Consider the following 23,655-nt stretch of genomic DNA (forward strand, 5'->3'; position numbering starts at 1 on the left):
AAGAATGATACTAAAAGTTCAGAGAGCTTAAATGATTTATATAAGGTCACAGGACCCAAGCCAGGTATTCTGACCTCCACCCAAACCCACACTCTTAACCACTACACTGTTTATAGCAGGAAGCCCACATAAAATGTACTTTTTCCTCTCACAGCACATTAAATAAATGTATTGCTGTACTACTGCCCCTTACTGGCTTTCAAAAACTTTACCAGGTGATCCCTGAACTTTATTTCAAAATGTTACCAGAACATCAAATATCTCTCATTGTTCTTTAGGTCGACACACATTAAAAGAAAGACTTGTGAATTAACAGATAAGAAATGGATTAAGATCCTGGAGAAGTCTCTCTCCTTTTCCAATTCCTCACCACCAGATCCGTTTCAGGGTCTACTCTGTGCTGGCTACGGAGACGGGTACTATGGGTACAAAGATGAATAAGACTTGTTCCCTGACATCAAAGTACTCACGGTCTAGTGGGGAGGCAGCCACATAATGACGATGGGGCTGTCATCGAGAGAGGCAGGGGATGCCACGGGTAAAGGAGGATGCTACACTCAGCTTTGCCTCGGAGAGTCCTAAACGGTGGAAAAGAGTCATCCAGGAGGGAAAGAAAGGAAGGGTACATCATGGAAAGAATATAGTCAACATGGTGCTTTAGAGTCTAAATCCGGGCACTCCTGGGACGTGACTACTGATGTCAGGCCTCACTAAGTACTTTCTATCTCTCTCAAAATACCTGGGACCTTCAAGATAGAACTCTAGTAGGTATGTCCTGGAACTCTAGAGTCCCAGGCATTGAGGCTACCATTGTGCAGATGCTTCCTACACCAACACATGGAAACAGTCCACTATTTATTGATTATTTTAATGCAGTGATTGCTCATAGTTGCTGATGGAGATTATGAGTTTTTGAGGATTTGAGCACACCGTTTCCGTCTCCTGAGGGTCCACCTTCTGAAATCAATGAATGCCTCACGAGCTTGTTCTTTCAGAACCGAGACCTTCAAAAAGAGGCCCGGAACTTCCCCAGTTTCCTATGAAAGACATTATTCAAATGTCCTCAAGTGACAGATGGTGTAATAATCTGCCAAAACATGCTCCTTACACTCTGGGGTCAGCTCTGTTTTACTTAAGAGTTTTCACTCACACCAGTACCATCTGGCGTCCACATCCTCTATCTTAAGCTTCAAATAAATCCTGATTTACCTCAGAAATGTTTGCCAAGAGTCTGCTTGCTAGAAAAATGACCAGTTTCTCCCCTTTGAGGCACGCCTTTGCAATATATGACACCTAAGAACATGTAATAAATGACTGTCCATCAGAATACACCTTCGGACGCTGCAGAAGACACTGTTTGGGAATAAAGGTTGGGCAACTCCAGCTAAATATTTTTCGTGTGTGTGTGCGGGGGCGGTGGAAATCTGGCAAGATGACACAATTTTCTTTTCAGCTGGAGCATCCTAATCCGAATTAAAGCTACATGTGCTACATCAACATTCTGACTCAATACTGCTGACGTTCCTTTGCCAATCATCTTTTCAGCTCACAGAATGTGTAAGTGTGGGGCACATTTCGATCTGCTGATGTATGTGCACAGAGGAAGAATGAAGGGAGGCTTGAAGATGGACTTCAAATCCTGCAGGGATCATGTGCTCTTGTGTTCCTGGCAAATCCTGAGGAATGCTTTTGTTGAGTCTGGTGTCAAGTTTGTGGCTAACACCTTTCTAAAGGGAAACATAGGGCCTTGATGCTCATACTTTCTCTCTGGGACAACATAGGATTTTCATTTTCAGAACAGGTACATATAGGATTTCATTAATAATCCAAGGTGTTATCTAAGCCTAGTTTCGTGTCCAATGCACTGTGGAAAACGCCTCAGGCGTTTGAGCTAAGCCACTAAGAAAGGCAAGGAAGCTAATCCAGTTACTCTTTTTTGTGCCAGCCATTTGACCCACTGACGTTCTGAGCACTGGTGTGCCCGCCAAGACTGGAAGCGGACCACTCCTGTACTTTTGCATTGACTTCCCCCTGAGAGCAGGAAAGCATCCCTTTCCTTTTTCAAGTGGACCCGGATGCAGAGTCAACCAGTTTTAACTCCTTTTCGAGCTTGATTAATAGTCTTTTGAGTCAATTCCTGGTAGGATGTGCATCCTACACATATAACTTTTTTTCAGAAATAGGGAAATGAGTAGTTCCTAAGATTGGAGCCAGGAAGAAAATTTGGAACTTCACCAGGTTCTTTGCTTTTCGGGGGGACAGTTATAAAAGCGATTAAGGTAAATTTATTTAGAACATCACTCACACTTCCATCATCTAACAATGCTTTACCATTTTTATTTTTATTTATTTATTTTTAAAATTAATTTATTTTATTTAGTTATTTTTGGCTGTGTTGGGTCTTTGTTGCTACACGCGGGCTTTCTCTAGGTGCGGCGAGCAGGGACTACTGTTTGCTGCGGTGCGCGGGCTTCTCATTGTGGTGGCTTCTCTTGTTGCGGAGCACGGGCTCTAGGTGCGTGGGCTTCAGTAGTTGTGGATCGTGGGCTCAGTAGTTGTGGCGCACGGGTCTAGTTGCTCCGCGGCGTGTGGGATCCTCCTGGACCAGGGCTCAAACCCGTGTCCCCTGCATTGGCAGGCAGATTCCCAACCACTACGCCACCAGGGAAGCCCCACCATTTTTATTTTTAAAAATCTAGTTTTCTTCTAAATGTTTTAAATATTAGGTGGGATAATGGTGTACAAAATTTTGCAGAATGCGCTTTCTTACTAAAAATCTTGTGACTATTGTCCTATATACTTATTTCCTAAATATTTTCAAAAACTTCATCTTCGAATGGCACCTAGTAACCCACAGAATCCTCTCTGAGGAGCACTATGTAAAATCGAACCAGGAAATATACCACTGCAGTTCATAGGGAAGACTCCAGTAAAAAAGACCTGAGCTTGAATCCTGGTTCTCTCACTAACCAACTGACTTAGCATCAATAATATGTAAATAGTATGATATCATTTATTACACATGTGCTGTGTAGCAAGAACTTTACTAAGGGCTTTACATGTATTAATTTCACTTAATCCTAGAACCCCATTTGGCAATTACTATTATTGTTCCTACTTTGCTGATGAGAATACAGAGGCTAAGGAATGTTTACTATTTAATCTCACAAAGCAAATACATGAGCTTGATCTGGCCTGTGTCCATTTCACCAGATTGAGTTCCCACCCTTCTCCTCTCGCTGTCAGAGATCTGATCCCCCTAGGCAGTTCGCTTAATGCCTGGCTCTTTCTCACTCCCAGCCTTAGTATCACTGCCAACTCTTGCCCCTACTCTTCACTCTTTAATGTCTCCCCCTAAATGCCACTTATTCCAGGAAGCCTTCCTGGCAATACATTATACACTCTCTTGGGAACCTACATTTTCATTTAGAGCACTTAGGAGGATTCATTCTTTCTGTAACTGTGGGTTCAATATCCATCTCACCTGCTACACTGAGGCGCCAGGATACCCTCACATCTGTATCCCACCCCACAGTGTGAATAATGGACTCATTAATGACACATCATTTTCAATTCTTTAACCATCAGTGTACTCAGTTCCCTTCAGCTCATTTCTAATTCTGTGGCTTTCTGCATGACAAAGAGGAGGGACAAGAGATGACTGAAATTGCCCAGATAAAGTGTAGAACTTTGGGTGAGTAACCCTGGGAAGGGAAGCATTTGGAAAGCCTTGTCTGTTTTATGTTCCTTTTAGAACAGATGCTTGAATCTGTGCACACTATTTTTGCCAAGAGAGTGCGCAGATGGCTGAGGAGGGAGTGCTGTTACACTCATACCACTTTTTTGACAACATGAAGCTTTAAACCCACAGTCACCAAGCCAAAATGTGAACATGCCAGGTCTCAGCCATAGAGCTTCTCCTGCCATGGGGGGTCAGGATGGAGGAAGCGGATAAATGATCCTAAAGTGTGTTGTTCTAAGGCTCACTGATTCCACACACTTCCTCGTATAAAGGGGCACCATTGCCTTAGTCTCTGTGGCCAAATAAATAAAGGAAATGCTGCGGCAACCCTTGTCTTGAAATTCACAAGGCACATTAGCACATTAGAGAAGCCAAGAGGTCCTGCAGGGGAAAAAAAAATTCTATTTAACTTTCTTCAGTTCCTAAGTTTATTTGACCATGTTTAGCCATAGAATGCTGTCTTGGATTAGACTGCACCAAAAACAGATCCTGAGATAAGAATTTAAGTGCATGCAGTTTTATTTGGGAGCTGAATTTAAAGAAAGCATCATGAGAGGAGATGGCAAGCAGGATGGAAAGGGAAGGAGGCCCATCCAGGGTGCGTTCATGGGCAGATTTACCCCTGTGGGCAACTGGGACTCAGCCTTGCTGGGGGCTGATGGGAAGACGCCTCAGAGGTGACCATCTCAGGAGCGAGGGAGCTGGATATTTATCCACCAACTCTCCTCCATCGTAAATGAGGGCTGCTCCCAGCGTCACTAACTCCCTGGCACTTTCAGCCTGCCCTGCATGACATCCAGAGAATGAGGTCAGGCAAAGAGTAGCAGGTGCATGCGGTAGAGCACTCAGATTGTTGTGCATGGAAACTGTGAGTGCCAGGGGGAGCTGAGAGGGACATTACGATGTCTGCTGCCCAGATGCCCCCTCTACCTTCTTGTTTTTCATACAGGACACCCATTAATGCCTGGTGGAAGCAGCTCTTAAGGAACAAAATTAGGAGAACAGAATTCCAAAATTGGGATTTCAAGCAGTTCAGCGAATTCCAAGAACTATCATTTAGTTCAACACACCGAGCCAATGCTATGCTATAGCTGGTAAAACTCCAAAGGGAATTCCTGTAAATGCCACCAAGTACCAAACATATAAATCTCAAGGTTCCGCAAAAATAGCCTTGGAAACTCATAACTACTGAGATGCTACATCAAAGAGCCTTCTAAGGATCCAAACTTAGAATCAGGTTCTAACTTGGTCTGTCTGTGAAAGAGAAAAGTCATCTTTCCCACAGCCAAGAGCGCAGGGCAGGGCAAACTGTGTCCTGTGGATGGTGATGATCGTCTACATCCAAAACCTGCTAGAGTCTGTCATACAGAGATATAGACACAAAGACAGAGAGATCCCAGGACCCCACTTTTATGGAACTCTTACATTCTAGTAAAGTCAGACAATGCAATATCAATAAACCAATAGAGGAAATACTTTTACACGGTAGAGAGGGTTATGAAGACATTAAAGAGGATAATGGGAGAAAGGGCAGCCAGAGGAGGACTGCTTTAGGTTGAGTGATCCAAAATAGTGTCTCTGAGGAGGTGAAATATGAGCTGACACCTCCTTGATTCAATGTAATATTAAGGAAGGGCATTTCAGGAGGAGGAAACAGCAAGTACAAAGGTCCTGAGATGGGCATAAGACTGGGCTATTTGAGGACTTGAAAGAGGGGCCTGGAGTATCATGAGTGAGGGGTAAAGTGTGACTAGGGAAGGCTGACGAAGAAGGCCCCAGCTGGAGCTTGTTGAGTGGACATTTGGTATATTTCCCCATCCATTTCCTTGTTCTTAAGGAAATAGCCTCCAAAAGCATCAGAGAACGTTGGCTGAATATAAAATGATGCTCCCATGTTCCTTGATTTCGGAGATACCTAAAGAAACTCATCGAGTTCTGTCTCCAGGCAGCCATCCTAACAGTTTCATCCCATTCTCCAGCATCTCCCACCAAGATCTCACGCGGCCTCACAAATTAAAACCAGTCCCTAAAAGCTGAATGAACATCCACCTGTTCTTCAAAGGCCTTGTGTCCTAGTCTCCAAAAGCAATACTATAAAGAAACAGTACAGTGTCCCTAGGACCCACTTCTTTTTGGAAGTCAGCTGAGTCTACACCATCCGATCTCACCTGTGCCCTCAAGCCAGCCCCTCCAGGCATCTCCCAGGGTGGTCCCCTTCTGGAATGCCATTTAGAGCCACAGGCTTGCCCAGGCCTGGTCCTTGAGGATGATATTGGAGGGTCTGTCGCAGGAGTGCACGCAGCCTTGAATGATAAGGGAAGGCTGGTTCTTCACTCTCTGGCACAGTGAGGGCCAGGATAAGTAAGGGAAGAAGGGGCCAGCTCTTGACCTCTGGGGACAGGGCCATCATAAGAGAGGGCTCTGTCATACAGAGGAGCATCCTTCAGGAGCCAGGACAAACCTCAATTCTATTTCACAGTGGTTACTGAGCACTGAAAGGGAAAGAAACACTGACCACTCCTGGTAATACCAGGCAGAATGAAATCAGTGTCAAAAGAGACTTCCAAACAGAGAACTTCCGGAGAGCGAGGGTAAGAGAAATGAATGAGCTCACTGGCTTTCTCTGGCTTGGTGGTGGTTAACTGGGCCAGCCAGCTGCATGCAGGACCATACGACTCCCCTGACACACCTGTGAGTCAGGCATTTTGATACTGAGGAAGAGGTGACCCTATGTCAAGCGACAGAGCATTTATCATCAAGAGACATGGGGAAGTGAGCAGGACAGGAAAACAGCTCACGAAGAGCTGGACCAATAGCCGCTCATCTCTCAGGATAACAGCAGCTCTGAGTGCTGGGTGTTTGGATGTGCTCTCAGAAGTTTCTCTCTCCCATCCTCGCTACCTTCGCCTTTTGCCTCTGCTGTTCCCTCTATATCTGGGTCCTTCTCTCAGGATCTTGTTTTTAACTTGTCCCTAGGCAGATGCTCTGTTTGGGTGTGAAGATCAACTCCTACACTTACCTTGGGCAGGTTGCTTCACCTCTGTGTGCCTCAGTTTCCCCATCTGTGGCAGGGAGATATTAACAGTATGGATTTTGTGAAAACTAAATGACCTAATATACATAGACGGAACGGTGCTCTTTTTATTTTTAGGCTAGGGTGATTCTCTCTGGTCCCACTTACGCTGGGTGGCAGCCTCTCATGGACAAACTGGCAATTTACTAGCATCCATTTCCTTGGAAGGGCGCTAGGGATATTAGAAGTGTAAAGTCTCCTGGGTGCTTAGAATCTCTCAGATTCCTTTCCTTTTCATCACAGTATGCTTCAAAATAAATTTTAAAGCTTCTAAATCTTATCCTAAAATAATATAGGTTCATTAAAAATTATTTAGATAAAGTAGTCTAACAAAAAGCAGATGAACATCACAGAGTAAGGGACGTATGATTTTTATCTCCCTACACCCCTCCCTTTGGGGAACCAACTCTCCCAACTGCACAGTAATTCTGCTCCATCCATGTGGTTTGCACAGAGCTGACCCTGCCACCGGCATGGGCCAGTGGACCAGGTGGATGCTCCCCTGGGACTTCTGTTGAAGCTACTGAAAGATGCTCTTTTCTTCTGGGACCCGTGAGACTTATGATTAATATGTTTCAAGATTCCCATGGTGAAGAATAGAGAAGAGAGCAGATTCTAGCTTTCTGGATAGGGAGAAAAAAGAGTGGGAAGTAAGATATCCCCAGTGACAGTTAGAAGACCTGGATCCAGTGATACCCAAAACTATGACCTCTGTATATGGACCAAAAAGTCATACAAGCCAATATGCTTCTTGTTGCATATTTTTTCACTTAAACTAGTTTCAGGTGAGATTCTCTTACTTATAAGTGAAATAATTTTGACCAACCACCCAGCAATAACCACATTTCTATTCATGTGTATACCCTTCTAGGCTTTTTTTTTTTCCTCTCAGTCTCTCTGCATAGCCTTAAAAAAATGAAAATGTGACTTAATCTACAAATTCTAATACTTTTTCCCTTCCTGATCCTGTTACAAAAGGTAGTGCCTGTGACTAGCATCTAAGTCTTTCTGAGAAAGGACAGAGGAACTTCTGTGGTCCCCTACCCACACCCTGTCACCCTTCTGCCTCCCCCCCCCAACCCCGGGAAGGTATTTCAGAGGGCAAGGGGCTATCCCGTGACATCCACGGATTGGCAGTTCCTTCCAAGCTCAGTTCTATACCGCTGGGCTGGAGACCATCAGCTTTGATAGAGACTTTGGCCTTAGGTCAGCTTGGACTCCTGCCTGGTCTTTCAAAGCACTTTCCTTTTAAAATCCCCAAACCCAGCATTTTCCATAAACATCTTACTGCTGTTTTTTTTTTTTAAGTGGAAAGAAATTTAAGGATGAGCATATTGTATGTTAACGATGGTCTGGAGACATGCCGCATGGGCAGTAGTTTCAGGAATCCAAAAAGAGATGCACAGGATACGTCTGACTGCCAAATAAGCATTTGGAGTGTAATTGAAAACTGAAAACGCTGTAATAACATGGTGGGAATTATACCTGTGATTCCTAAAGAAAATGTGGGGTGCCGTGGCCTTAGCTGTCTAATTAGCTGATGAGATAATATAGGCTACAGAACATTTGCTAGCAATTATGGTGCTTGCTTGCTCTGCTTATAGCTCAAAAATAACAGCAAAGTTTGTTTTGCTAATCTCTCCCCTGGATTTGTGAATTATTTGTTTTTATTATCTTAGAGATAAACGGGAAAGAAAAATCCAATGCAGGGGGAATTTTTATAAGACAGAACACTCGAGTTGTCTTTGGATGTGGACGCAACACTTAATTTAATAAAAACCAAAGCAGACCATGTTGGAAGCTCTAACGGAGGAATGTGTTTATAATGAGGGAAGTGCCACGGGTCAGAAAACAAACATGGGTTTTGAAAACTGAGGATGATGGTCGTACCCGCTACGTCTTATTCTGCTGGGTGATTCTGAGCAAGTCACCCGGCTTTCCTGGATTCTAAGTTCCCTCCTCTGCCTAGTGGTGGCAATCAAACCTGCTCTGCCCACCTCACAGGCTGTGAGAAAGAACAAAGGAGATAATATTCTTTAGACTATGTAGATTTTTAAATAAATATAAATAACAAAATATAACATTATAATTCAGATAATGTTCTCTAAAATTTATAGAGTGTTCATACAACTAACAGATGGTGCTACTGTTATAATTCATAGCCATTTTCTCCACTCTATAGATCACAGATCTCAGTTGCTCGAGGAGTGGAAGGTTATTCAGCCGTAAGGTCAGAGAGCCTGGGGTTTGAACCACAGTTCTGGCTGTGTGACCTTAGGGAAATTCGCAACTTCTCTGACCTTAGATATATCTCTGTGCAATGGGGATGAGGCAACACTTGCCTAGCTGTCTGAAACCTTTTTGGTGGATAGCAGATACACATACCTTTATTACAATAAGCATTAATACTCAAATATTAGAGTGCAATAGCAATGACCATAATATCCTCATAGCTGACATTTTTGACCACTTTCTCTGCTTTGGATGCCATTCCAAAACCTTCACGTGTATTAACTCAGTGACACAACAGTCCTATGAGAAAGAGGCTGTCATTCTCACTTTATAGACGAGGCGACTGAGTCCTGCAGGGATAGAGTACCTTGTCCAAGGCCACCCAGCTAACAAGCGGCCCAGTTGGGATTTGGTGCAGGAAATCTGGCTCCAGAGCGTGCCCTCCATACCTTTATATTGCATTGTCTCTCTAACTGCTAACATTTATTGAGCACTTAGATGTAAGCATAGCTCTTCTAAGTACAGTTGGACCTTGAACAACAGGGGTTTGAACTATGCAGGTTCACTTATGTGCCGATTCTTTTCTTTTTTTTTTTGTGAGATTATTTCCTTTTATTAATTGTGCATTTTATTTTATTTTTTTATTTATAAGTTTATTTATTTATTTTTGGCTGTGTTGGGTCTTCGTTGCTGTGTACGGGCTTTCTCTAGTTGCGGCACGCGGGCTTCCCATGGCGGTGGCTTCTCTTGTTGCAGAGCACGGGCTCTAGGGACGTGGGCTTCAGTAGTTGTGGCATGCGGGCTCAGTAATTGTGGCACATGGGGTTAGTTGCTCTGCGGCATGTGGGATCTTCCCGGACCAGGGCTCAAACCTGTGTCCCCTGCATTGGCAAGCGGATTCTTTTTTCTCTTTTTTATCCATTTTATACATATATATGCTGATTCTTTTCAATAAATACACACTACACTACTACGTGTTTCAAGGTTGGCTGAATCCACAGATATGGAACTTTGGATACAGAGAGCCGACTACAAATTTATACGTCATTTTCCACTGCATGGGTGGTTGGTGCCCCTAAACCCACTGCCCCCACTGGGTTGTTCAAGGGTCACCTGTAGTTTATATTTATTAACACTTAATACTCTCAGCAAACTCTAATCTAATTAGTTAAAAAAAGGTGCCTAGTTAAGTTTGATTTTAAATAAACAACAAATCATTTTTAATTATAAGTATGTCCCATGCAATATTTGGGATGTACCAATATTTTAATCTATTCATTCTTTTTCTGAAATAAGATGAGGTAGAAACGAATCTAGTTTCTGGTACCAAGTAGACCTCAGAAAATAGTAAATCCTATCATTATTGTTTTTTTCAGGTCATTTTGACATTTGTTTTTAATCGTTCCTCCAGCCCACCTAAATTCAGAAGCTAAATGCATGAACAGAACAATAATTTTGATATGTTAATAAAACCTTAAAATAACAGTGACTCTGTTAAGTCACAAAAGTTATCTAAATGGAACCTCATGAAAATCCTGTAAAGTATATATTACGCCCATTTATTAATGAGGAAACTGAGTCTCGGCACCACTAAATAATTTGCCCAAAGGGCCCACAAGTAAAAAAGAAAAAAAAACAAGGTGGAGCATCACATTCTGGTCACTAGGGCATGAGAGTCATCTTACTGCATATCAGGCTGTATAATGAAGAAAAGAGGTGGGAGTTTGGAGTCTGGCCCCAATTTATATCAATGGCAGGACACACCTGAAAACTCAAGGCACTGTCACCTAGCGCAATAAAACCAGTCAGCAGCAAAAGAAAAGATAGAAGGAGAAAGCATCTTCAAAATCACCATTAAATTTAGCAATAGGAGCATCACACATACTTGCTTTTTCCCTTGGCCCCAGTAATACTTCTGTGGTACCACGACCCTCAGTAATAAGTCTGGATAATTTCCATTTACTGAGAAGTTTTAATGTTTAAAGTTTAATTTGATAAGAATTTCACCATTCCAAAAACTATCCAAGAGGTAAAACTCCCATTGTATATATGGGAACACTGAGGCTCTGAGAATTAAGTCAATTGCACCAGGATTAACTTCGGTTAGAAAGTGGCAGACCTGAGCCTGCACTGCAGTCTTAAATTACTCTACCATTTATTCTTAGGACAAATACATGATGCTTATGCTACCATGCTCTTTCCCCTGCCCACTGCAGACATTACTAGCTCTTTCCCTTTGAGCCTAGAAATGACCACAGACTCCTTCTCCACACACATTACTCTGGGCAGCCGTTACTGGTCAATAGCTGTTGGCATTCAATGTCCTGCTTATTGGGTACCCCTACATCACCTCTTCCTGCTGTTCAGCCTTTATCTTAATGGCCACAGTGAAAAAAGAGTCAAGTCTGCATGTTGTGTGGTCAATGCTACTTTCCAAAGACTGTTTGGTAACTCCTAGAAATGAAATTCGTCTGAGATGTGATGGTTCAGAGGCTGCAGCCCAACTGCCACTGATAAAGAGAGGATGCCACGTAAAGAGCCTGAGGCCCTCTGCCACCAAGCCAGTTGCAACGCCACCATTTCCAAAGTCTTGATGCTGCCGTGGTGGTCTGTTGCTTACCACGGGAGGAAAACGGCACTCTCCTCTGTGCCAGCAGCGAGGTCTGGAAGCCTGCCTTCTCTCCAAGGGGCTAGGTTTCATTCTCAGACAGCAAGCTCTCACAGGCATAATGATTGGTTGGAGGCTGGGAGTGCTCTCGGATCATGACATGGTACAGATTTACAAGAGCAACTGGTCATTAGCCTGGCTTCCCGGTCCTCAAACCAAGCCCAGATGGTTCACCTCTTTGTGTCCCAGCTCCCCTACCATCCCCCCTCTAGCCCACATATAAAGATGCTTTTCTTCTTTCTCTTTCTTGGGAGAAGAATTTCAGAGCTGCCTGGACACACCCAAAGCGTTGTTAGTGAAAGTTCAGGAAGAGACCGTGAACCCAGTTAGGAATGAGCAGAATCAAAATTAGAGTAGGAGAGGGAAAGAAAAGGGAACGTTATTCTTTAAGCGTGCCAATTTCTAAGATAACAGAACTTGTAGACCTCACAAACAGAAACCCCAAATGTATTAAGCCCCCAAACTCCATCCATCCTTGCCCAAATCAGCATAGAACCAATTTATCAGTGTCAAAACACACCTTGAGAGAAGGGAAGTGTTATTCAGAGCCCACAAATAAAGCAGGGATGTAACAAGCTTGGGAAGGTGGTCAAGGGGGATGGTCACTGGAGGGGGGAACACAAGAGAAGAAGGGGAAATAAGACAAGTTCTAGAGCAGATGGACAGGGTAGCAAGGTGGCAAGGTTGAAGGGAATGAGTACCATGCACATGATAAAGAATGAGAGTTGGATTTGAAGACACGGACGGGGGTAGCAGCTAAGAGCTAAGACGTTAAAGTCTGACTGTGGAGACTGAATCTGAGCTCATCTCCTATTAGCTGTGTGGCCTCAGGCCAGTCACGTACATTCACTAAGTCACAGTTTCCCTATCTATAAAATGGGCACATTAATAGCACTTGTTTCACAGTGCTGTTCTGAGAATTCTGTGAGATAATTCGTGTAAAGTGTTTAGCACAGAGTCTGGTCCCTAAATAACTCCATACATAAAAGTCATAGCTATCATTTAAATATGTCCACAATATGTTCCTCAGATTTTTTTAGGTTACATGATACTGTTTATTAAATAATCCCATTTATATAAAACATTTCCTCTATACATATATACTTACTCAAAAAAAGGAAAAAAATAAACATAAAAGCTGTAAAAGATGTGGACCATAAACTCTTAACCATAAAAGACAGAACGATTTTTTTTCTGCTTTATGTATTTCTGTATCATTTGGTATTTATCTTTCCCATGAGCATGCATTGCTTTTATGAGAAAATAAAGATAAAACTATTTAAAAAAATCAAATGACTTCTGGCCCTAAAGCTTGGGGTATAATGTGGGTCTAAAAGGGACCAGGGTGGCCACGACATCCTTGACAAAGAAGCAGATGTTCCCTGTCAAGGCAAGCCTCAATGGCAAGAATGAAAGACCACTTGGTAAAAAGAATGAAAATGAAAAAGAGGATAGAAGTGCTCAGTGATACAAAATGGGATAAAATGTGCAGGGTGTAAGGCAGCGACATGACACCTAGTACTTATCATGCCAAGAGTAGATGTGACCCACTGTCCACCATTTCTGCTGGAATAAGGTGCCTTGTGTTGTCTTCCATGAAGGTAAAGTTTATTTCTCTGTCCATGTCTGTGTGTGGACTACACATGAGGTGGCTGAAGTTTGCTAAAATAGAAATGTATCTTGAAGGAAAATTTTAGAGCCAACACGCCAAGTGAAGAAGGATTTATATGGCCACCTTTAGCGGAAGTATTCCGAGCATTAGAAAAGAAGTGTGAAAAATATAAAGATGGGCCTTGTTAATTGGACTGAGGCTTTTGAACCTGTCAATTAATCCAAGAAGCTGATTTTAATTGAATAGAGAGAGAATAAGGGATTTATTGCATTACTCCACTTGCAACGAGTATTCACAGAATGAATTTTTCTACCAACATCTGAGGAGTAAAAAATAACTTTCTTGTTTTTCTATGTTTTGAAGAGGTTGACAAGGCAGGAAACATTTGAATGCACCTCTATTGTATTTCAGCTTCTGCTTGTGTCAATGAAGCCCTGAGCTTAGTGTTCTTAAGTAACTCTGGGGATGGGGGATCCATTTCCCAGGTGGCTTATCCACATGGCTACAAAGGACGCTAGCAGAGGCCTCCATCCCTTTCCACAGTCCCTCCCACCATGGGCCTTTCCAAAGGGCTGCATGTGCATCCTCTACCACAATGGCTGGATTTGGCCAAAGCAAGTTGTTCGAAGACTAAGGCAGGAGCTATAATGCCTTTTATAACCTAGCCTCAGACTCACACACTAGCCAAGAAGTGAGCATAGGCAAGCCTTGATTCAATGTGGGGGACAAATACACAAAGGAGAGAAGAAGAGGAGCTGAGGATAGCTGGGGGCCGTCTTCAAGACCAGCTACCTTCGGAACCAATATATACAGAGAGTGTTTAGAACCCACTGGAAGCAATGCACCAGAGATGAGACTCTTAGCAGAACTTATCAAAGCCGGGGTTATACGTTGGAAGTTTTATAATCACAAGACCAGCTACAGCCCTGTCTGATGCAGGGATGGACAGCTGGACCTCTAACATTTGTGGGCTCTATTTTGGACCTAATTCTCAATTATTTCTAAGCGAGGCACCCTCTGCCCCAGATTTAAATGCAGTATCAGTGAATGGATTGATTCCTTCAATAAAATATTTACAGGGTAGCTGCTATGTGTCAGACACAGTGCTAGGCCCTGTAGCTCCCCTTACCTAACACTGCCTGTCCCAGTGAAGATTTACCTGATTAAGGAATTATAATTTTTTCACAAGAAAAATCACAGGACGCCACAGGGACTAAAATTAACCAGGAAGTATCAGGGAAGTTATATTAAACTGGGAAATGATGAGTAGGAGAGGTCCAGGGAAAGAAGAATGAGCAGGAGGGAGGTGGAAGTAGAGGGAGAGCATGTGCAAAGGCCATGAGGTGGGCACACGATGGGGTCCTCTGAATCGTGAACTGCCTGGCGGATACTTGGGAAGTTACTGAGAACTCTGATTCATTTGACTCAGGGCTTGATTATTAGGAGAAAAGCCTTCATCACATAATACCAAATTATTTCTTCTTTCAGTTCTGGTTAAAGACATTCAAGTTGTTTTCCAGACACCCAACGCATCAAGGCAAAGTTTTGGGGCACATCTTAGAAGAAGAAAACATCTCTATATGTCATAGCGTAGGAAAAACATCAGAATTAGAACAGAAAATATAACTGGGAATTTTACTGCCAAAAGCTCTGGTTCCTTTCAATGCCTAAAATTAAACTGAGCAGTTCAAGAAATATTGTGATGTGGGGATTGAAATCTCACGACCAGTGACATCAAAGCCATCATTTTACACAGGCAAATCATTACAAAGGGATACTCTATTTGTATGGATGATCAACTTCATTCCCTTTCTATGCTCTGAAATAACCTCAGATATAAAAATCAGAAATAAGCAAAAGCAAAACCATGTAACGGTTCCTTTAAGATAAAACTGGCAGTGTTTAACTAGAAATTACTAACTGTTCCAGAAATGGCATTCTGTGTTCTGCAGTAAGGAGGAGAGCTTTTTTGTGCCTGTTTTCTTCCCTCCCATTGGGTTACAACAGTGAGTCACCATTACCTGCAAAGCTAGACATGTAGATTTGTCTTGCCAGAAAGCCAAGACACCAGTTGGCTGGGATTTAAAATGAGAAGGGGAAAAATATTTAATTTACAGATTTAATTAAACATGAAAGCTTCCAGGGAGGAAAACGTGTCCCCCAACCCCCAGTCTCCACTTTTAAAAAATGTCTCCATTGATCTTCATTCCAGAGAGGCTACATACATTAGAGAACTAATTTTTAATTATTTGTGTAAAGCATCAATTTGCTTCAAATCAGAAAAACTGTGTAATGAGGACTGGTCCAGACAAAACTCTCCGGGTTTTGTCTAACCAAACCACACCTCTAAAGGGAACTTATTTAAATTTTTATATAAGGGTTGTCTCTTGGGCCCACCTATCTTTGGCCTCCGTGGCACACTGCAGGTGAGCTGGTGGAAACATAGCTCAGAGGTTTCCTAAGAGTATGATGATGACAAAGACTGTACACCAGGCCTGAGCTACCTCCTGAGACAACCCCTCTCCCCAGCCTTTTTCCCCCAAACATGGTCTTGCCAGCCAAGAAACCTGACTCTTATTTGCATAATGCTTCAGGCATGCATAGCAAAGAGCAGCTCTCTCTGCCCCTATAGTTTAGACAAGACCCCTCCATCCGAGCTGAAAAGTTAGAATTTCACCTCTTTGTCTTTGTGAAACTAAGCGGTCAGAAAGAGAGCAAGAGGGGAAACTCCTACTACATCTTTCCAAAAATACAGGAAAGAGTGAAAAATGAATGTGAGCACATACTTTTAAAAATCTCTATGAAGTTAGTAGGGGTGTTGATATGTATGTATTTCCAGCTATCCACGGGGTTCTCTGGGCATGGATGGATCGCCTTATAACTTACCCCAAGGTCTCTTGAGTGTCTGCATATTCAACTCTAATTATGTTTCCAGTCCTGAAGCCCAATTTTCTCAATTTTAATGAAATGTGTCCAAACGTGACTTCCACGACGAAGTGACAAAGGAAGGCTCTGCTCTCGGACGCTGGAGGTGGTGGTATAAGATGACAATAAGCTGACAGCTTTATAGCATAAAGCTGAAAGGGGGGAGGGGCTGAACCCCTAATGAAGAGGAGGCACATTGTGTGTGTGTGTGTGTGTGTGTGTGTGTGTGTGTGTGTGTGTGTGTGTGTGTGTGTGTAGGGACCAAGCCTCTTCTCTAAGAAAAAGGAAGACGTTTTGAGCACAAGTGGGTTTTTCAGGGGCATGTCGTTCAACAGAAAATATGCCCTGAATGAGACTGTTTGTCTAGTAGACCAGAACTGTTTTTAATTCCGTGTTCTGCACTGTGAGTACTCAACAAATGAGCAGCAATACTCCAACAGTGATGAGAGGTGGAGTCCATTTATTAGCCCAGCTTCACTGCATTCAGGGCTATGTCTGGAACATAGATGGTCACAAGAGACAATGGCAGGCACTTTTAAAGGGATATTTATGTTTGAGTCAGCGTATATACTCCCCTTATACCACCCACAAAAGACTTCTATTCCCATTTTAATTTTCTGTAAAATTTCTCTAATATCTCGGACCTTTAGTACCAGTTTTTTCATCTTCACTTTTACAGAGATTTTTATCATTTCTCAAATTCGTTTCCACAGAGAAGACAGTGGCACCCAGAAAGGCACTATGCGTTTGTCTATCTGCTCAGCATACCTCCCTTCATCACAAAAGAATCGCTCTTTAATTTCAGAAATATTCCTTTTCCAGCTTTTGGTTGGAATGGGGATCGCCAATCAGTTTACATGGATGAGTATGTGACCCAGCTGGGCCAATCATCATGTGCCACCTGTGATTGGCCTGAGAGAGCCACACGTGATCAATTTAAGCCAATGAGAGTCCTTTTTGGAGTTGATACAGAGGCAGCCCTTTGACTCTGGTGATGAAGCTGGGAAGAAGTGAGCTTGGAAGCTGCCGTCAAATCTGCCTCTAGCCATGGAAGGAAGCTGATTGAGGAAAAGGAGCCAACACTCAGAAAGAGGTAGAACTGAGAGAGGGAAAGAGTAGATTTGGAGTCCCATTCCTGACACCGTTCACTCAGCTCTTTCTTCAGATCTGTGAGCTACCCAGGATTCTTTGAGCTAATCCCCTCTCTTATTCCTGTGGTAGTTCAGGCTGGGTTTCTGTCACTTCCTGATTAATGCAGGTTCTGACTGCATCAAGAAGCACCTTGCACAGTGGTCTGCATAAAGTAGGCACCTAATATATGTAGGTAAATAAAAGGGCAACTGTTTTTTTAACAAACGAACTTTATTTTTTTTAATTTAATTAATTTATTTAATACAGCAGGTTCTTATTAGTTATCTGTTTTATACATATTAGTGTATATATGTCAATCCCAATCTCCCAATTCATCCCACCACAAACGAACTTTAGAAAACAGAAGAGGGAATTCTAAATTGGATGACTGAATTTTAGTGTTATTATTAGCACTAACAGTGACAATACATCATGTCTACTAATATTTCAGTTCTTACTATGTGATGTGATTAAAAGTACTGACCTAAACTAACACAGTTTTGTAAATCAACTATACTTCAATAAAAAAAAGTATAGACTAAGGCAGTCCAATGGAAATACAACTTGAGCCCCATATATAATTTAAATCTTCTAGTAGCCACATTTTAGGAAATAAAAAGAAACAGGTGCTGGAGAGGGCGTGGAGAAAAGGGAACCCCCTTACATTGTTGGTGGGAATGTAAACTGATATAGCCACTATGGAGAACAGTATGGAGGTTCCTTAAAAAACTAAAAATAGAACTACCATACAACCCAGAAATCCCACTACTGGGCATATACCCCGAGAAAACCATAATTTCAAAAGTTACATGCACCCCAAAGTTCATTGCAGCACTATTTACAATAGCCAGGACATGGAAGCAGCCTAAATGTCCATCAACAGAGGAATGGATTAAGAAGATGTGGTACCTATATACAATGGAGTATTACTCAGCCATAAAAAGGAACAAAATTGTGCCATTTGCGGAGATGTGGATGGATCTAGAGACTGTCATACAGAGTGAAGTAAGTCAGAAAGATAAAAACAAGTATCGTATAATATTGTTTATATGTAGAATCTAGAAAAATGGTACAGATGAACCTATTTGCAAAGCAGAATAGAGACACAGATGTAGAGAACAAATATATGAACACCAAGGGGGGAAGAGGGGGGTGGGATGAACTGGGAGATTGGGATTGACATATATACACTACTATGTATAAAACAGGTAACTAATGAGAACCTACTGTATAGCACAGGGAACTCTACTCAATGCTCTGTGGTGACCTAAACGGGAAGGAAATCCGAAAAGGAGGGGATGTATGTATACGTATAGCTGATTCACTTTGCTGTACAGCAGAAACTAACACAACGTTGTAAAGCAACTATACGCCAATAAAAATTTTTTAAAAAGAAACAGGTGAAATTAATCTTAATATTTGATTTTATTTAACCCAATATATCAAAGACTATCATTTCATCATATAATCAACATAAAAAATTATTAATGATATTTTAATATTCTTTTACTTTTTGTACTCAGTCTTCAAAATCCAGTATGCATTTTACACTTGGAGTACATGACAGTTTGGACAAGCCACAATTCAAGGGCTCAATAGCCACATGTGGCCTGTGGCTACTATATGGACAAGCACACTCACATACCCTGATTTTAATTCTCATTCCACCACTAACTAGTTCTATGACCTAGGGAAACCCTTCTGATTTATTTGAACCTCAGTTTCTTCATCTGTAAGATGGAGATGATAATAATCATCCCGTCAACATAGGGTGGATAAAGATATGGAGATGAAGGGGTTGGATGAAGTTCCTGCCCACACTGAACTGGACTCTAGTGGGGAGCATGGACAACTTACTGGTGTAAATATAGGCAAAAGGAACAATGCCAGATAGGGCTAGAAAGCAATTTAACAGGTTACTGAGTTAGCAAGTAACTCTGCAGGGGATAGAGACAAAGGGGCTGCTTAGAGCGGGTTACCAGGGTGGGTCTCTCCAAGAAGGTGACCTGGGACCTGAACAGTGAAATGAAGCCAGGCACATCAACTTCCAAAGTAGGAGGCCAGGATCTGTGTGCCAAAAACCCAGAAACTGTCTTCCAGAAAGAAAACACAGTAATAAATGTCATGGTGAAGACTCCTGTATTGTAACCCGCATGCTAGCAGCCGGCACGATGTTGTTTTCTAAGTTTCATAGTGACTAAATGCTCGCAACAGCTGGCTAGTGTCCTGTATACTTTTCTCAGGCAGCCTCGGCATCTGTTCCACCCCCCTCGAAAGAGAATGAAAGAGAGAAAACCAACTCTACTGCCAGGAGGAGGAGCGGGCCTCGGTGGCATGAAAAAATCAGAGCAAGGTAATTTCAGGCAACTCTGGGTTTCGAATAGGCAGGTACAGGTGCCAAGCAGCAGCCCCGCCAGATCTTCCCGATCAACATGGGGTTTCAGGACAGTCCTGAGCTTGTGAGCTCCTGCAGAGACTCACTCTCTGGGCGGTGCACCTCTAGCCATCGAAGCCGAAGCCGAAGCCGCCAAGTGCCAAATTATCCTGGCTCAGGGCTGGGCCCACTGCTGGCTGTCTTGTTTTTATTCCCCTCTGCCTATTTCTCTTTGAAAGCAAATTGCCTCCCCAGGCTGTTTCTGACACATCTCAGGCAGCTGGCCTGGTAGCCTCCAGTGGTTTTGGGTTTGCCATGCAGGTGAGAAAGCTTGAGAAGGTTAGCTGCTCCTCACATCAGCAAGGCTTCATGCTGAGACCTCGCTCAGTGCCCTATTTACATCAACTCCTTTCATCCTCCTCCAAACAACCCCAAGAGGGAGGTACTACTGCTCCCATTTTGCAGTAGAGGAGACTGAGGCTCAGAAAGATTAAATCATTTCCTCAAAGCCACACAGCAATAAAATGGGGACTCCAAACTCTTTGATTATTTCTCCTGCTGTGCACTGAAGGGGAACAGTTTAAGCTGGAGAGAGGGCAAGGACATGGAGTGTCATGTGGCAGTCTATGAGTCTTTTATAGGTAAGAAACTCCAGCAAGGAAAGAACTTGAACTTGACTTTACCCAGACTCTGACTTCACACGCCCAGGTCATGTGTATACAGTTTTTCATTTTGTTCCCAAGTCTGCTCCAAAGACAACAGGTAGTGTGTAGAAAAGATGCACTTTAAGGACACAGGGGGTGCATCAGTGGGAGCAGAATCCAGAGAAAGGGAAGGAAGAATTTGGATCAGCACTGCAAATCCAGATGCTGTATTCATTAACAGATGCCTTTAGGAGAGTTTTTAGAAGCACAGGATTATAGGATTGGGACCCAAATTCAAATGAGAAACAGAAAGCAAAAACAGATTGCATTATTCATTCTCAAAAGGTCATACTTCCCGCCTGAAGCAGTAATTGGAGTTTAAATTTGGTCACATCATATAGGATCTATATGGATGCCATAGAAGTCTTGAAGCTACCCTTTCTACCCCACCCCACCCAGCTTCCCTCGCATTGCTTCCTTGTCAGATTCAATGTTTTCTTTTTCCTTATCATTCCTGGTTATCTTTGATCTCCCTGCCACATTTGACGATGCTTGTCACTCCCCCTTCTCAATACCGTGTCCTCACTTGTCTTCTGTGACATCATGTAACAGTGTCTCAGCTCTATGTTGCTGTGTAACAAATTAGCCCCAAAATGAGTGGCTTAAACAACACACATTTCTCATTCTCATGGTTTCCAAGGGTCAGGAAACCAGGCATAGCTTCACAGGGTCCTCTGTTGTAGATTCTCTCACAGGCTACAGTCAAGGTGCTGGTGGGAGCCACAGTGCTCCCAGCTGGGGATGGATCTGCTGCCAAGCTCCCTCACTGGTTGTTGCCAGGCTAAAGTTTCTGCGGGTGGTGGAAGAGAGGCTTCCAGGCATCACTGGCTGAGCACTACAGACAGCCCTCAGTTCCTCTGCTATAGACAGACTCATATAGGAAGGTACCTCAGAGCAAGCAAGGGGGAGAGGCACAGCAAGACAGTCTTCTGTCACCCAGTCACGGCAGCGACATCCCACTAGTTCTCCTTCATTCTATTTGTTTGAAGGAAGTCACCAGGTCCAGTCCACACTCCAGGGGAGGGAACTGCACAGGGATGTGAAAACCAGGAAGTGGGGACCGTTTGCGGCCATCTCAGAACACTGCCAACCACAGAAATCATGTGCACCATCTCTTTTTAGCATCACACCTGATACATCGAGATGCCCAGTGAAGGATGGCCATGTTTGACATCACATCCCCCTGCTCTCCTGCCTCTCCCACTGCCCTTGGGTCCACCCCAAGAAGATGGAGCAGTTACTGTGGCATTAGGCATAAAAAAATTCAGCATCCCTCCAACACCCTACTCCACACACACACTTTTTCCACCCAGAGGAAGCCAGAGTAATCCTTCTAAAACCGAAATCTGATCATGTCGCCTCCTGCTCAAAACCTTTCAGTGGGTTCCCAGTGTTCCTTTTTTTTTTTTGGCTATGCTGGGTCTTAGTTGCGGCACACAGGATCTTCGTTGTGGCGCACGGGCTTCTCTCTAGTTGTGGTGTGCTTTTCTCTAGTTGTGGCACGCGGGCTCCAGAGCGCAAAGGCTCAGTAGTTAGTTGCCCCGCAGTATGTGGGACCTTAGTTCCCCAAAGAGGGATCGAACCTGTGTCCCCTGCACTGGAAGGTGGATTCTTAACCACTGGACCACCAGGGAAGTCGCTCCAGTGTTCTTAACATGTCCTTATCATGGCTTTGGAGGCCCTGCATGGCAGATCCAGATTTACCCCTCTAAACTCATGTTTCACCATGTCTCATGTGTCCCCTCTCTCCTTTTATGTTTCAGCCATACTTCCTTTATTTTAGTTCTTTAAACATGCCATCTTCTCTCTCCCCGCTGCGGGCCTTTGCTGAATATACTCCCTCACTTCAGGTCTTTGTACCCCAAGAAAACGGGAGTCCTTTCTCTTATCCATTACCTCCATGAGGGCAGAGATCATGCCTGTTAAGTTTATAGGCATGCTCAAGTCTGTTATATAAAATGGCATAGTACAGTGAATACACAGTTGGCTCTCCATGTCCCCTGATGTGAAACCTGCAGATATGGAGTGCCAACTATATATTCCTTGCAGCTAGAAAACATGGCACATAGTGGGTCTCAATAAATATTTGTGGACTGAACTAAGGAATCATTAGTTAGGCCTGCTTCCAGAGCTGGTCTTGCCTTGTACTGGTGTTTGCGACCTTTAGCAAATTACTCTCAGCCTCAGTTTTCACCTGTGTAAGATAATGACACTAATGATTGAAACCCCTCGGAATCAAAAGAATTAAATGAAATTATGTTTATAAAGCACTTGGCTTAGTATCTGGTTCACAGTAACTTTTAAGTTAATGAAATCTACTAGAATGAAAATTTGAAAAGTTCTTGATTTCCATGCTGGTGTAGACAGACAAGGGATCATTCAGAGTCATTCCCCCAAACACTCTCCCCTAGTCTTATTCTGAAACTCCCCTCCCCAGTGGTGCTTAAGCAGCCTATAACGTGAATTCCACCTCCTCTCTGTGACACCCTAGGTGCCAACTCCCCCTACATCCCAGACAGCATGATGGCCAATGGGGAAATTTGGAAATCATCACAGGTATTTGGCCTCACCATGCATTTGATTTGACTGGTGCTGAGATCAAAACAGTGTCACCACCACAAACCTGTCATTAGCAAACAGTAGAGTTCCTATGGGTCTATCGTGTGGGGGGAGCCAAAACCACGGTTACTGCCCTCAAGGAGCTTACGATCCAAAACTTTCTCAAGAGGGGACCAAGGAGCTTCGTGCCAATAGTCATTATCATCGGCAAATGTGTGTGCGTGCATGTGCATGGACTGCATCACTGGAGGCTGGGAATGTGCAAGAAGCTCTAGGTTTCCAGCTCATTCTAGTGGGCAAAGCCAGGCTGCCATTATTTCCTAGATGCCCTCCCCTCAATGTGAAAGGGACGGCAGATTGACATAATGGATGAAAAATGAGGCTGGCAGTCCAAAGGACTGAGTTCAGGTCTCAGCTCTGCTGTGTGTCTTTGGGCAAGACACTGGACCTCTCTGAAGATAATTATTAGAACAGCTGACGGTTGTTACATGTTCACTGTGAGCCAGCAGCTCCATATATATCAGTCACTTGCCCAGTCATGTATTCAGCCCTTTGTGTGTTTACTCAAAGTGTGTTGAGTGCTAGCCTCACACCAGGCACTGTGGATGCAGCCGTAAACAAGACAGCTTGACTTC

At 43.3% G+C, this 23,655-nt stretch overlaps 1 protein-coding gene across 11 annotated transcripts in view; it reads left to right on the plus strand.

Annotated features, from left to right (window-relative positions):
* Positions 1 to 23,655, plus strand: part of LOC309637527 (uncharacterized protein) — a 432,423-nt gene that overhangs the window by 245,982 nt on the left and 162,786 nt on the right. The gene's annotated exons all lie outside the window — the stretch shown is intronic.

Source organism: Balaenoptera physalus (assembly GCF_965194825.1).
Source record: "Balaenoptera physalus genome assembly, chromosome: 11".
In the NCBI taxonomy this organism is placed as follows: domain Eukaryota; kingdom Metazoa; phylum Chordata; class Mammalia; order Artiodactyla; family Balaenopteridae; genus Balaenoptera; species Balaenoptera physalus.